A 14856-nucleotide genomic window follows, 5' to 3' on the forward strand; every position below is an offset into this window, starting at 1 on the left:
TGGGTGAAATCAATCACACTCCATTGTGTGGCCATTTGGCATCTGGTATGGGGTGCAATAGTGGAAAACACTTGATCTGTGACTTTGTGACACTCATTTACATTGAGGTTAATAAGCTACGGGTTAGTGCAGTGGTCTGGTTGCCCCCAACCAGTGTTACTGCGGTAATTAGGGGAGGTGCCCGGAGTAATCCGGGGAGGGAGAGTTGTGTCGGGATAAGTGGTGGGGGTAGAGGCGGTCCCTGTCTCACGCAAGGCACAGAGCAGAATGGGGAGGGAGAGTTGTGTCGGGATAAGTGGTGGGGGTAGAGGCGGTCCCTGTCTCACGCAAGCAGCAGAGCAGAATAGAATAGAGACGTAGATTTAGGACATCCGTCCAACCTTTACACATAAACTAAATATTTCAACCCCAACCATTCCGCAATTCTCTCTTCTTCTATTCGCGTTTTCAGTTAATACGAGAAATACAACTTTACGAGTTTCCCGCGACATGAACTCCGCGTATAAATACTACGCTGGATCAGTACACCGGAGAGAAATGGCAGGAGACAGTAGACTACCTCGAGGTGTCTCTCCGGTTGTACCGACTGCTCAGGGACAGCGAGGCCTGCAACCTCAACTGCAGCTCCGTGCGGAGTGGAGAAGTTTACCGACTTCCCAGAGCTGCGAGTGTTCGGTAACCTTATGAAGAGGACGGGCGCAGTGACTGAAGCGGTGCAAACAGCGGCTGCCCGCCTTCAGACAGACCATGCCCAGCCAGGACACCGTGGAGGCGTTCGAGAAACGAGAACCCTATAAATACCCGCAGTTCGCCTCCTTCAGAGCTGAAAGTCAGGGCTGTTCTCTGCTGTATGGAACAGAGGAGCGCTGATCTCAATCTGTAGAGCTGCCTGTCTCTCAAAAAACAACTATAACTGAATACATTTGGTATATAAAAAAGTCGTTTTTAAATTGTAGTTTATATATTTTTTTAAATTAAGTGTTTTTCAATTACTTTTGGAACCATGTAGATGAGTGTACACTCTTACAAAAAAGGGTTCTGGATAGAACCAAAAAGGGTAATAAGGTTCTAAACTCAGTAAAAAAAAGAAACGTCCCTTTTTCAGGACCCTGTCTTTCAAAGATAAATCGTAAAAATCCAAATAACTTCACAGATCTTCATTGTAAAGGGTTTAAACACTGTTTCCCATGCTTGTTCAATGAACCATAAACAATTAATGAACGTCGTTAAGACACTAACAGCTTTACAGACTGTAGGCAGTTAAGGTCACAGTTATGACAACTTAGGACACTAAAGAGGCCTTTCTACTGACTCTGAAAAACACCAAAAGAAAGATGCCCAGAGTCCCTGCTCATCTGCGTGAACGTGCCTTAGGCATGCTGCAAGGAAACATGAGGACTGCAGATGTGGCCAGGGCCCTCGCTTCATATTCGTCACCAGGCCCACTGGCTCCAGGTCATCTATAAGTCTTTGCTAGGTAAAGCTCTGCCTTATCTCAACTCACTGGTAACGATAACAACACCACGTAGCACGCGCTCCAGCAGGTATATCTCACTGGTCATCCCCAAAGCCAACACCTCCTTTGGCTGCCTTTCCTCCCTGTTCTCTGCTGCCAATGACTGGAACAAATTGCAAAATCGCTGAAGTTGGAGACTTATATTTCCCTCACAAACTTTATCAGCTATCTGAGTAGCTAACCGATCACTGCAGCTGTACATAGCCCATCTGTGAATAGACAATCCAATATACCTACCTCATCCCCATATTGGATTTTGTATTTACTTTTCTGCTCTTTTGCACACCAGTATTTCTACTTGCACATCATCATCTGCACATATATCACTCCAATGTTAATTTGCTAAATTGTAATTACTTCGCTACTATGGCCTTACCTCCTCACGCCATTTGCACACACTGTATATAGACTTATTTAAAAAATAAAAAATAAATATATATTGTGTTATTGACTGTACGTTTGTTTATTCCATGTGTAACTCTGTGTTGTTGTTTGTGTCACACTGCTTTGCTTTAACTTGGCAGGTCGCAGTTGTAAATGAGAACTTGTTCTCAACTGGCCTTCCTGGTTAAATAAAGGTGAAATAAAAAAATTATAAATTGCATTGTCCGTACTGTGAGACGCCTAAGACAGCACTACAGGGAGACAGGACAGACAGCTGATTGTCCTCACAGTGGCAGACCATGTGTAACAACACCTGCACAGGATCGGTACATCCGAACATCACACCTGCGGGACAGGTACAGGATGGCAACAACAACTGCCCGAGTTACACAAGGAACGCACAGTCCCTCATCAGTGCTCAGACTGTCCGCAATAGGCCGAGAGAGGCTGGACTGAGGGCTTGCAAGCCTGTTGTAAAGACAGGTCCTCACCAGACATCACCGCCAACAACGTCACCTATGGGCACAAACCCACCGTCGCTGGACCAGACAGGACTGGCAAAAAGGGTGAGGGCTAGGGCCATTCCCCCCAGAAATGTCTGGGAACTTGCAGGTGCCTTGGTGGAAGAGTGGGGTAACATCTCACAGCAAGAACTGGCAAATCTGGTGCAGTCCATGAGGAGGAGAAGCACCTGCAGTACTTAATGCAGCTGGTGGCCACACCAGATACTGACTGTTACTTTTGAGTTTGACCCCCCCTTTGTTCAGGGACACATTATTCCATTTCTGTTAGTCACACAGTTTATGTCTCAGTTGAATTTTGTTATTTTCATACAAAATGTACACATGTTAAGTTTGCTGAAAATAAATGCAGTTGACAGTGAGAGGACGTTTTTTTTTTTTGCGGAGTTTATATATAATTGAAATTGGTTCCATATAGAACCCTGCATGGAAACCAAAGGTTCTATATGGGACCAAGTTAGGTTCAGTGAAGAAAATCCACTGGGGTTCTGATCAAAGAACCCTGCAAAAGGGTTCTATATACAGTGCCTTCGGAAAGTATTCAGACTCCTTGACTCATTCCACATTTTGTTACGTTACAGCATTATTCTAAAATGGATTAAAAAAAATACAAATCCTCAGCAATCTACACACAATAATACCCCATTATGACAAAGTGAAAAGTTTTTAGAATGTTTTGCAAATGTATTCAAAATAAACAACAGAAATACCTTATTTAAATAAGTATTCTTTACCTTTGCTATGAGACTCGAAATTGAGCTCAGGTGCATCCTGTTTCCATTGATCATCCTTGAGATGTTTCTACAACTTGATTGTAGTCCACCTCTGGTAAATTCAATTGATTGGACATGATTTGGAAAGACACACACCTGTCTATATAAGGTCCCACAGTTGACGGCGCATGTCAGAGCAAAAACCAAGCCATGAGGTCGAAGGAATTGTCCGTAGAGCTCCCCGAGACAGGATTGTGGCGAGGCACAGATCTGGGGAAGGGTACCAAAACATTTTCTGCAGCATTGAAGGTCCCCAAATACACAGTGGCCTTCCATCAATCTTAAATGGAAGAAGTTTAGAACCACCAAGACTCTTCTTAGAGCTGGCCACCCGGCCAAATTGAGAAATCGGGGGAGAAGGGCCTTGGGGGAGGTGACCAAGAACCCGATAGTCACTCTGACAGAGCTTTAGAGTTCCTTTGCTTTGTCATTGTGGGGTATTGTGTGTAGATTGATGAGGAAATAAATAATTTAATACATGCTGTAACGTAACGTAACAAAATGTGGAATAAGTCAAGGGGTCTGAATAATTTCTGAAGGCACTGTGGAACCTTTAGGGGTGCCATACATGAAGTAAGCATTATAACCCTTTCCTGTTCTATCCAGAACCTTTCATTCCAATTGTGTAGGCCTACAAGCTGTATATTATACTACTGTACTGGTCTACAGGCTGTATATTGTACTACTGTACTGGTCTACAGGCTGTATATTATACTACTGTACTGGTCTACAGGCTGTATATTATACTACTGTACTGGTCTACAGGCTGTATATTATACTACTGTACTGGTCTACAGGCTGTATATTGTACTACTGTACTGGTCTACAAGCTGTATATTATACTACTGTACTGGTCTACAGGCTGTATATTATACTACTGTACTGGTCTACAGGCTGTATATTGTACTACTGTACTGGTCTACAGGCTGTATATTATACTACTGTACTGGTCTACAAGCTGTATATTATACTACTGTACTGGTCTACAAGCTGTATATTATACTACTGTACTGGCCTACAAGCTGTATATTATACTACTGTACTGGTCTACAGGCTGTATATTATACTACTGTACTGGTCTACAAGCTGTATATTGTACTACTGTACTGGTCTACAGGCTGTATATTATACTACTGTACTGGTCTACAGGCTGTATATTATACTACTGTACTGGTCTACAAGCTGTATATTGTACTACTGTACTGGTCTACAAGCTGTATATTATACTACTGTACTGGTCTACAGGCTGTATATTATACTACTGTACTGGTCTACAAGCTGTATATTGTACTACTGTACTGGTCTACAAGCTGTATATTATACTACTGTACTGGTCTACAGGCTGTATATTATACTACTGTACTGGTCTACAGGCTGTATATTATACTACTGTACTGGTCTACAGGCTGTGTGTGTGTGTCTGCCTCTGTTTTGTGTGTGTGTGTGTCTGCCTCTGTTTTGTGTGTGTGTGTGTGTGTGTGTGTGTTTGTGCTCGTGTGCATGTTTGTTTCTGTGTGTATGTAACTGTCTCCTCCTCTCTCCTCCTGTCTCCTCCTCTCCTCCTGTCTCCTCTACTCTCCTCCTGTCTCCTCTACTCTCCTCCTGTCTCCTCCTCTCTCCTCCTGTCTCCTCCTGTCTCCTCCTGTCCTCTCTCCTTTCTCCTCCTGTCTCCTCCTGTCCTCTCTCCTTTCTCCTCCTGTCTCCTCCTGTCTCCTCCTTTCTCCTCCTGTCTCCTCCTGTCTCCTTCTGTCTGATAACCAAGGCCGTGTCTGCTGCCCACAGCTTCCCCCTGAAGCACCCTGATGATGAGGTGATGCAGAGAAACACGGACTACTACAGGACTCTACCTGGAGCTGAGGAACACCTCACAGACCTGGAGACCAAGTCCTACGAGGTAATCACACATGTACAGTTGTACACACACACACACACACACACACACACACACACACACACACACACACACACACACACACACACACACACACACACACACACACACACACACACACACACACACACACACACACACACACACACACACACACACACAAGCGCCAAAAGAAAGCTGCTTTATAATGATCTCCATGGGTTAGATGGGGTTGGGAAAGCTGCTTTATAATGATCTCCATAGGTTAGATGGGGTTAGGGGTATCAGGTTGACGTCATAGGAGGACGTAAAGGCTTACTCCAAGTGTTAGGCTGAGGTCTCAGTTGCAGCCTGATGACTAGAAATAGACTTTAGATGTTGGATGTTTGAAAAGGTCCTGAGATCGTTGATATAGGCCTTCCTTGACGCTCACAATTATTTTATTTTTAAAAACAGTACGCCAGTTCCGGTGTTCTGTGTTCTGTGTTCTGGTGTTCCGGTGCTCTGTATTCCGGTGCTCTGTGTTCCGGTGCTCTGTGTTCCGGTGCACTGTGTTCCGGTGCTCTGTGTTCCGGTGCTCTGTGTTCTGTGTTCTGTATTCCGGTGCTCTGTGTTCTGTGTTCTGTGTTCTGGTGCTCTGTATTCCGGTGCTCTGTGTTCTGTATTCCGGTTCTCTGTGTTCCGGTGCTCTGTGTCCCGGTGCTCTGTGTTCCGGTGCTCTGTGTTCCGGTGCTCTGTGTTCTGTGTTCTGTATTCCGGTGCTCTGTGTTCTGTGTTCTGTGTTCTGGTGCTCTGTGTTCCGGTGCTCTGTGTTCCGGTGCTCTCTGTTCCGGTGCTCTGTGTTCTGTGTTCTGTGTTCCAGTGCTCTGTGTTCTGGTGTTCTGTGTTCTGTGTTCTGGTGTTCCGGTGCTCTGTGTTCTGTGTTCTGTGTTCTGGTGTTCTGTGTTCTGTGTTCTGGTGTTCCGGTGCTCTGGTGTTCCAGTGCTCTGTGTTCCAGTGCTCTGTGTTCTGTGTTCTGGTGTTCTGTGTTCTGTGTTCTGGTGTTCCGGTGCTCTGGTGTTCCGGTGCTCTGTGTTCTGGTGTTCTGTGTTCTCTGTTCTGTGTTCTGTGTTCTGGTGTTCTGTGTTCTCTGTTCTGTGTTCTGTGTTCTGGTGTTCTGTGTTCTCTGTTCTGTGTTCTGTGTTCTGGTGCTCTGTGTTCCGGTGCTCTGTGTTCCGATGCTCTCTGTTCTGTGTTCTGGTGCTCTGTGTTCTGGTTCTCTGTGTTCTGTGTTCTGTGTTCTGGTGTTCTGGTGTTCTGTGTTCTCTGTTCTCTGTTCTGGTGTTCTGTGTTCTGGTTCTCTGTGTTCTGTGTTCTGTGTTCTGTGTTCTGGTGTTCTGTGTTCTCTGTTCTCTGTTCTGGTGTTCTGTGTTCTGGTTCTCTGTGTTCTGTGTTCTGTGTTCTGTGTTCTGGTGTTCTGTGTTCTCTGTTCTGTGTTCTGGTGTTCTGGTGCTCTGTGTTCTGGTGAAATAAGTCTGGTCTTCTAATCTAGTTACAATGAACGTGTTGTAATGTTGTGTTACTGTATCACCGTGTGTTGTTGTTCCAGATGTTGTTTGTGCGAGCAGTGCGGGCGTATAACGGTGATAACTACCGAACGTCACTGTCAGACATGGATCTGGCTCTGAGGGACTTCTTCAAGGTCTTATATTACTGTGGTGTTACAGTGGTATTGCTGTGGTGTTACTGTGGTATTGCTGTGGTGTTACTGTGGTATTGCTGTGGTGTTACTGTGGTATTGCTGTGGTATTGCTGTGTTGTTACTGTGGTGTTACTGTGGTATTGCTGTGGTGTTACTGTGGTATTGCTGTGGTATTGCTGTGGTGTTACTGTGGTATTGCTGTGGTGTTACTGTGGTATTGCTGTGGTATTGCTGTGTTGTTACTGTGGTGTTACTGTGGTATTGCTGTGGTATTGCTGTGGTGTTACTGTGGTGTTACTGTGGTGTTACTGTGGTATTGCTGTGTTGTTACTGTGGTGTTACTGTGGTGTTACTGTGGTGTTACTGTGGTGTTACTGTGGTATTGCTGTGTTGTTACTGTGGTGTTACTGTGGTATTGCTGTGGTATTGCTGTGTTGTTACTGTGGTGTTACTGTGGTATTGCTGTGGTATTGCTGTGGTGTTACTGTGGTATTGCTGTGGTATTGCTGTGGTATTGCTGTGGTGTTACTGTGGTGTTACTGTGGTATTGCTGTGGTATTGCTGTGGTGTTACTGTGGTGTTACTGTGGTATTGCTGTGGTATTGCTGTGGTATCGCTGTGGTAGTAATGTGGTATTACTGTGGTATTGCTGTGGTATTGCTGTGGTGTTGCTGTGGTATTACTGTGGTATTGCTGTGGTATCGCTGTGGTAGTAATGTGGTATTACTGTGGTATTGCTGTGGTATTACTGTGGTATTGCTGTGGTGTTGCTGTGGTATCAGTATGACACTGCACAATGTAACTACATTTTTATTTTAAACATTATTACCCAAACGCACACACACATGCTTGTTTTGCTGTCCTTGTGGGGACCAAACAATTAATTCCCAATCAAAATCCTATTTTCCCTAACCCCTAACCCTAATTCTAACCCCTAACCCTAATTCTAACCCCTAACCTAAACCTAACTGTCACGATCGTCGTAACTTTGAGGAAGAGTGGACCAAGGCGCAGCGTGAGAGAAATACATCTTCTTTAATGAAGACCAACAAACACTTACAAACGAACAAAAACAACAAACTGACGATCGTGAAGCTATACAAACAAATAGTGCTGACACTAAACACTACACATAGACAATTACCCACCATAGCCTAATGCCTATGGCTGCCTTAAATATGGCTCCCAATCAGAGACAATGAATGACAGCTGTCTCTGATTGAGAACCATTCAGGCAACCATAGACTTACCTAGACACCTACACTCAACACAAACCCATACACTCTACCAAAACCCCCTATACCATACAACCACCCAAGACGAGACAAATACACAAACATCCCCCCTGTCACACCCTGACCTAACCAAAATATTACAGAAAACAAAGATAACTAAGGCCAGGGCGTGACAGTACCCCCCCCCCCCAAAGGTGCGGACTCCGGCCGCAAAACCTGACACAGAAGGGGAGGGTCCGGGTGGGCCTTCCTACGGCGGCGGCTCGGGTGCGGGACGTTGCCCCCACTCCACCATAGTTAATACCCGCTTTGGTGGCTCTGGCAGATCCTGGCTGACTGGCGGCTCTGGCAGATCCTGGCTGATTGGCGGCTCTGGCAGATCCTGGCTGGCTGGCGGCTCTGGCAGATCCTGGCTGGCTGACGGCACTGGCTGGTCATGGCTGGCTGACGGCTCTGGCTGGTCATGGCTGGCTGACGGCTCTGGCTGGTCATGGCTGGCTGACGGCTCTGGCTGGTCATGGCTGGCTGACGGCTCTGGCTGGTCATGGCTGGCTGACGGCTCTGGCTGGTCATGGCTGGCTGACGGCTCTGGCTGATCCTGTCTGGCGGACGCTCTGGCTGCTCCTGTCTGGCGGACGGCTCTGGCTGCTCCTGTCTGGCGGACGGCTCTGGCTGCTCCTGTCTGGCGGACGGCTCTGGCTGCTCCTGTCTGGCGGACGGCTCTGGCTGCTCCTGTCTGGCGGACAGCTCTGGCTGCTCCTGTCTGGCGGACGGCTCTGACTGCTCCTGTCTGGCAGACGGCTCGGGACAGACGGGCGGCTTTGAAGGCTCGGGACAGACGGGCAGCTCTGCCGGCTCGGGACAGACGGGCAGCTCTGCCGGCTCGGGACAGACGGGCAGCTCTGCCGGCTCGGGACAGACGGGCAGCTCTGACGGCTCGGGACAGACGGGCAGCTCTGACGGCTCGGGACAGACGGGCAGCTCTGACGGCTCGGGACAGACGGGCAGCTTTGACGGCTCGGGACAGACGGGCAGCTTTGACGGCTCTGGGCAGACGGGCAGCGCAGGCGGCTCTGGGCAGACGGGCAGCGCAGGCGGCTCTGGGCAGACGGATAGCGCAGGCGGCTCTGGGCAGACGGACAGTGCAGGCGGCTCTGGGCAGACGGCAGACTCTGGCCGGCTGAGGCGCACAGTAGGCCTGGTGCGTGGTACCGGAACTGGAGGTACCGGGCTAAGGACACGCACCTCAAGGCTAGTGCGGGGAGCAGCAACAGGACGCACAGGACTCTGGAGACGCACAGGAGGCTTGGTGCGTGGTGCCGGAACTGGTGGTACCGGGCTGGAGACACGCACCATAGGGCGAGTGCGTGGAGGAGGAACAGGGCTCTGGAGACACACTGGAAGCCTGGTGCGTGGTGTTGGCACTGGTGGTACTGGGCTGGGGCGGGGAGGTGGCGCCGGATATACCGGACCATGCAGGCGTACTGGCTCCCTTGAGCACTGAGCCTGCCCAACCTTACCTGGTTGTATGCTCTCCGTAGCCCGACCAGTGCGGGGAGGTGGAATAACCCGCACTGGGCTGTGTAGGCGAACCGGGGACAGCATGCGTAAGGCTAGTGCCATGTATGCCGGCCCGAGGAGACGCACTGGAGACCAGACGCGTTGAGCCGGCTTCATGGCACCTGGCTCAATACTCAATCTAGCCCTGCCAGTGCGGGGAGGTGGAATAATCCGCACCGGGCTATGCACACGTACAGGAGACACCATGCGCTCTACCGCATAACACGGTGTCTGCCCGTACTCTCACACTCCACGGTAAGCATAGGGAGTTGGCGCAGGTCCCCTACCTGACTTCGCCACACTCCGTTGTAGCCGCCCCCCCCAAGAAATTTTTGGGTTTTACTCGCGGGCTTCCAGCCTTGCTTCCGTGCTGCCTCCTCATATCGCCTCCTCTCGGCTTTAGCTGCCTCCAGCTCTTCACGAGGGAGGCGATATTCTCCCGGTTGTGCCCAAGGTCCCTTACCTTCCAGTATCTCCTCCCAAGTCCAAGAATCCTGTATGCACTGCTCGTGCTGCTGCTTAACACGCTGCTTGGTCCGAGTTTGGTGGGTAATTCTGTCACGATCGTCGTAACTTTGAGGAAGAGTGGACCAAGGCGCAGCGTGAGAGAAATACATCTTCTTTAATGAAGACCAACAAACACTTACAAACGAACAAAAACAACAAACTGACGATCGTGAAGCTATACAAACAAATAGTGCTGACACTAAACACTACACATAGACAATTACCCACCATAGCCTAATGCCTATGGCTGCCTTAAATATGGCTCCCAATCAGAGACAATGAATGACAGCTGTCTCTGATTGAGAACCATTCAGGCAACCATAGACTTACCTAGACACCTACACTCAACACTCAACACAAACCCATACACTCTACCAAAACCCCCTATACCATACAACCACCCAAGACGAGACAAATACACACAAACATCCCCCCTGTCACACCCTGACCTAACCAAAATATTACAGAAAACAAAGATAACTAAGTGACACTAACCCTAATTCTAACCCTAACCTAAACCTAACCCTAATTCTAACCCTAACCTAAACCTAACCCTAATTCTAACCCCTAACCTAAACCTAACCCTAATTCTAACCCCTAACCCTAATTCTAACCCTAACCTAATTCTAACCCCTAATTCTAACCCTTAACCCTAATTCTATAAAATAGCCTTTTTCATTGTTGGGACCAGCGAAATGTCTCCAGAAAAGTCACAACAAGGATAGTAAAATCCAAAACACTGACGCTGCTCTTGCCTCCCCAGTGAAGGACCTGAAGAACGCGGTGTAGCCAGCTACATGTTGTTTGACCCCAGGGATGAGGTGATGAAGAACGTGGTTTATTACCAGTACCACAGAGACAAGTACGAACTCGGTGACGAAGACTTCCTACCTAGATCGGTAAGACACATAACATACAAACACACACTCCAGTCACCCTAGTTATGGACTGTTCTCTCTGCTACCGCACGGCAAGCGGTACCGGAGCGTCAAGTCTAGGTCCAAAAGGCTCCTGAACAGCTTCTACCCCAAAGCCATAAGACTGCTGAACAGTTAATCAAATGGCTACCTGGACGAGCAGTTTTTACACTGTTGCTACTCGCTGTTTATTATCTATGCATAGTCACTTCACCCCTACCTACATGTACAAATTACCTCAACTAACCTGTACCCTGCACATTGACTCAGTACCGGTATCCCCTGTATATAGCCTCGTTATTGTTATTTTATTGTGTTACTTTTAATGAAATTTTTTACTTTAGTTTATTTAGTAAATATTTTATTAATTCTATTTATTATACCGCATTGTTGGTTAAGAGCTTGTAAGTCAGCATTTCACAGCAAGGTCTACACCTGTTGTATTCAGCATTTCACAGCAAGGTCTACACCTGTTGTATTCAGCATTTCACTGTAAGGTCTACACCTGTTGTATTCAGCATTTCACTGTAAGGTCTACCCCTGTTGTATTCAGCATTTCACGGTAAGGTCTACACCTGTTGTATTCAGCATTTCACAGCAAGGTCTACACCTGTTGTATTCAGCATTTCACTGTAAGGTCTACACCTGTTGTATTCAGCATTTCACTGTGAGGTCTACACCTGTTGTATTCAGCATTTCACGGTAAGGTCTACACCTGTTGTATTCAGCATTTCACTGTAAGGTCTACACCTGTTGTATTCAGCATTTCACGGTAAGGTCTACACCTGTTGTATTCAGCATTTCACTGTAAGGTCTACACCTGTTGTATTCAGCATTTCACGGTAAGGTCTACACCTGTTGTATTCAGCATTTCACGGTAAGGTCTACACCTGTTGTATTCAGCATTTCACGGTAAGGTCTACACCTGTTGTATTCAGCATTTCACTGTAAGGTCTACACCTGTTGTATTCAGCATTTCACGGTAAGGTCTACACCTGTTGTATTCAGCATTTCACGGTAAGGTCTACACCTGTTGTATTCAGCATTTCACGGTAAGGTCTACACCTGTTGTATTCAGCATTTCACGGTGAGGTCTACACCTGTTGTATTCAGCATTTCACGGTGAGGTCTACACCTGTTGTATTCAGCATTTCACGGTGAGGTCTACTACACCTGTTTTATTCAGCATTTCACGGTAAGGTCTACACCTGTTGTATTCAGCATTTCACGGTAAGGTCTACTACACCTGTTGTATTCAGCATTTCACTGTAAGGTCTACTACACCTGTTGTATTCAGCATTTCACTGTAAGGTCTACTACACCTGTTGTATTCAGCATTTCACTGTAAGGTCTACTACACCTGTTGTATTCAGCATTTCACTGTGAGGTCTACTACACCTGTTGTATTCAGCATTTCACTGTAAGGTCTACTACACCTGTTGTATTCAGCATTTCACTGTGAGGTCTACTACACCTGTTGTATTCAGCATTTCACTGTAAGGTCTACTACACCTGTTGTATTCAGCATTTCACTGTGAGGTCTACTACACCTGTTGTATTCAGCATTTCACTGTAAGGTCTACAACACCTGTTGTATTCAGCATTTCACTGTGAGGTCTACTACACCTGTTGTATTCAGCATTTCACTGTAAGGTCTACTACACCTGTTGTATTCAGCATTTCACTGTAAGGTCTACTACACCTGTTGTATTCAGCATTTCACTGTGAGGTCTACTACACCTGTTGTATTCAGCATTACACTGTAAGGTCTACTACACCTGTTGTATTCAGCATTTCACTGTGAGGTCTACTACACCTGTTGTATTCAGCATTACACTGTAAGGTCTACTACACCTGTTGTATTCAGCATTTCACTGTCAGGTCTACTACACCTGTTGTATTCAGCATTTCACTGTAAGGTCTACTACACCTGTTGTATTCAGCATTTCACTGTAAGGTCTACTACACCTGTTGTAGTCAGCATTTCACTGTAAGGTCTACTACACCTGTTGTATTCAGCATTTCACTGTCAGGTCTACTACACCTGTTGTATTCAGCATTTCACTGTGAGGTCTACTACACCTGTTGTATTCAGCATTTCACTGTAAGGTCTACTACACCTGTTGTATTCAGCATTTCACTGTAAGGTCTACTACACCTGTTGTATTCAGCATTTCACTGTCAGGTCTACTACACCTGTTGTATTCAGCATTTCACTGTCAGGTCTACTACACCTGTTGTATTTGACGCATGTGACAAATAACATTTGATTTTATATTATGCACACATTTCAGCACAGGTGCACACACACACACACACACACACACACACAATCTCTGTTTGCAGGTCATTTGACGCCCGTCATTGGTTGTTTTTTAACCTGTTGACTGAGTTCTTCGTTTGGGTTTGCTTGTCAACATTGATTTGACGTATGTGTGTGTTTTAGGAGGCGGTACTTGAACCAGACCACCATGCAGCTACAGATGCTGGAGTTCCCCAGGCAACGCCTAGCGAGTGATGAGGTGTGTGTGTGTGTTTGAGAGAGAGAGAGTGTGTCTCCATTTGTGTCGCTAGTATCACTGTTGTTGGTTCTTACAGAACATCAGTCCACAAGAGTGTCTTGGTTCTTACAGAACATCTGTCCACAAGAGTGTCTTGGTTCTTACAGAACATCAGTCCACAACAGTGTCTTGGTTCTTAGCAGGGCTCTCTATGTAATATTTCTGTAGGGAGAAAAACTAGGGAGAAACCCCAGATTCCTTTCAGATCACATGACCTGTGTCCAACGGTACAATGTGACCAGTGTTTACCAGACTGCTGTATTAGACCTCACCACAGGGTGGCGCTGATCACTCAAAACAACACAGACATGGCTAATAACCATAGATGGCAGCAAGACTAGTCTAGGTCAGGAGTGGCCAACCCTCCTCCTGTAAAGCTACCCTACTGTCAAACTGTAACACACATAGTTAAGCTAATGAGCTGTTCATCAGTACTTTCATGAGCTGAGTCAGTTGTGTTAGAGGAGGGCTGGAGCAGAAGCCTGCACACCCAGTAGTTCTCCAGGACTGGAGCAGAAGCCTGCACACCCAGTAGTTCTCCAGGACTGGAGCAGAAGCCTGCACACCCAGTAGTTCTCCAGGGCTGGAGCAGAAGCCTGCACACCCAGTAGTTCTCCAGGACTGGAGCAGAAGCCTGCACACCCAGTAGTTCTCCAGGACTGGAGCAGAAGCCTGCACACCCAGTAGTTCTCCAGGACTGGAGCAGAAGCCTGCACACCCAGTAGTTCTCCAGGACTGGAGCAGAAGCCTGCACACCCAGTAGTTCTCCAGGGCTGGAGCAGAAGCCTGCACACCCAGTAGTTCTCCAGGACTGGAGCAGAAGCCTGCACACCCAGTAGTTCTCCAGGACTGGAGCAGAAGCCTGCACACCCAGTAGTTCTCCAGGGCTGGAGCAGAAGCCTGCACACCCAGTAGTTCTCCAGGACTGGAGCAGAAGCCTGCACACCCAGTAGCTCTCCAGGGCTGGAGCAGAAGCCTGCACACCCAGTAGCTCTCCAGGACTAGAGCGGGAGACCCAGATTGGAGGCTCTACCTGATCAGAGTGTAGTTAGTCTTTATTTACATATTCATCAGGAAACAGCAGAGAATGGTTATCCCCAGTTTCAGTCTTCAGGTTCAATACTAACTCTGTGATGTGTGTGTGTGTGTGTGTGTGCCTGTGTGTGTGTGTGTGTGTGTGTGTGTGTGTGTGTGTGTGTGTGTGTGTGTGTGTGTGTGTGTGTGTGTGTGTGTGTGTGTGTGTGTGTGTGTGTGTGTGTGTGTGTGTGTGTGTGTACAGGGGGAAGTGGAGTTTCTAGATGAGTTCCTGGATGCTTAGGATCAGTAGCACG

At 47.2% G+C, this 14856-nt stretch overlaps 1 pseudogene; it reads left to right on the forward strand.

Annotated features, from left to right (window-relative positions):
* Window positions 1-508: 508 nt before the first annotated feature.
* On the forward strand, window positions 509-13482 carry LOC120040421 (annotated as a pseudogene).
* Window positions 13483-14856: the final 1374 nt, after the last annotated feature.

Source organism: Salvelinus namaycush, unplaced genomic scaffold (assembly GCF_016432855.1).
Source record: "Salvelinus namaycush isolate Seneca unplaced genomic scaffold, SaNama_1.0 Scaffold3502, whole genome shotgun sequence".
NCBI classification, from domain to species: Eukaryota; Metazoa; Chordata; class Actinopteri; order Salmoniformes; family Salmonidae; genus Salvelinus; species Salvelinus namaycush.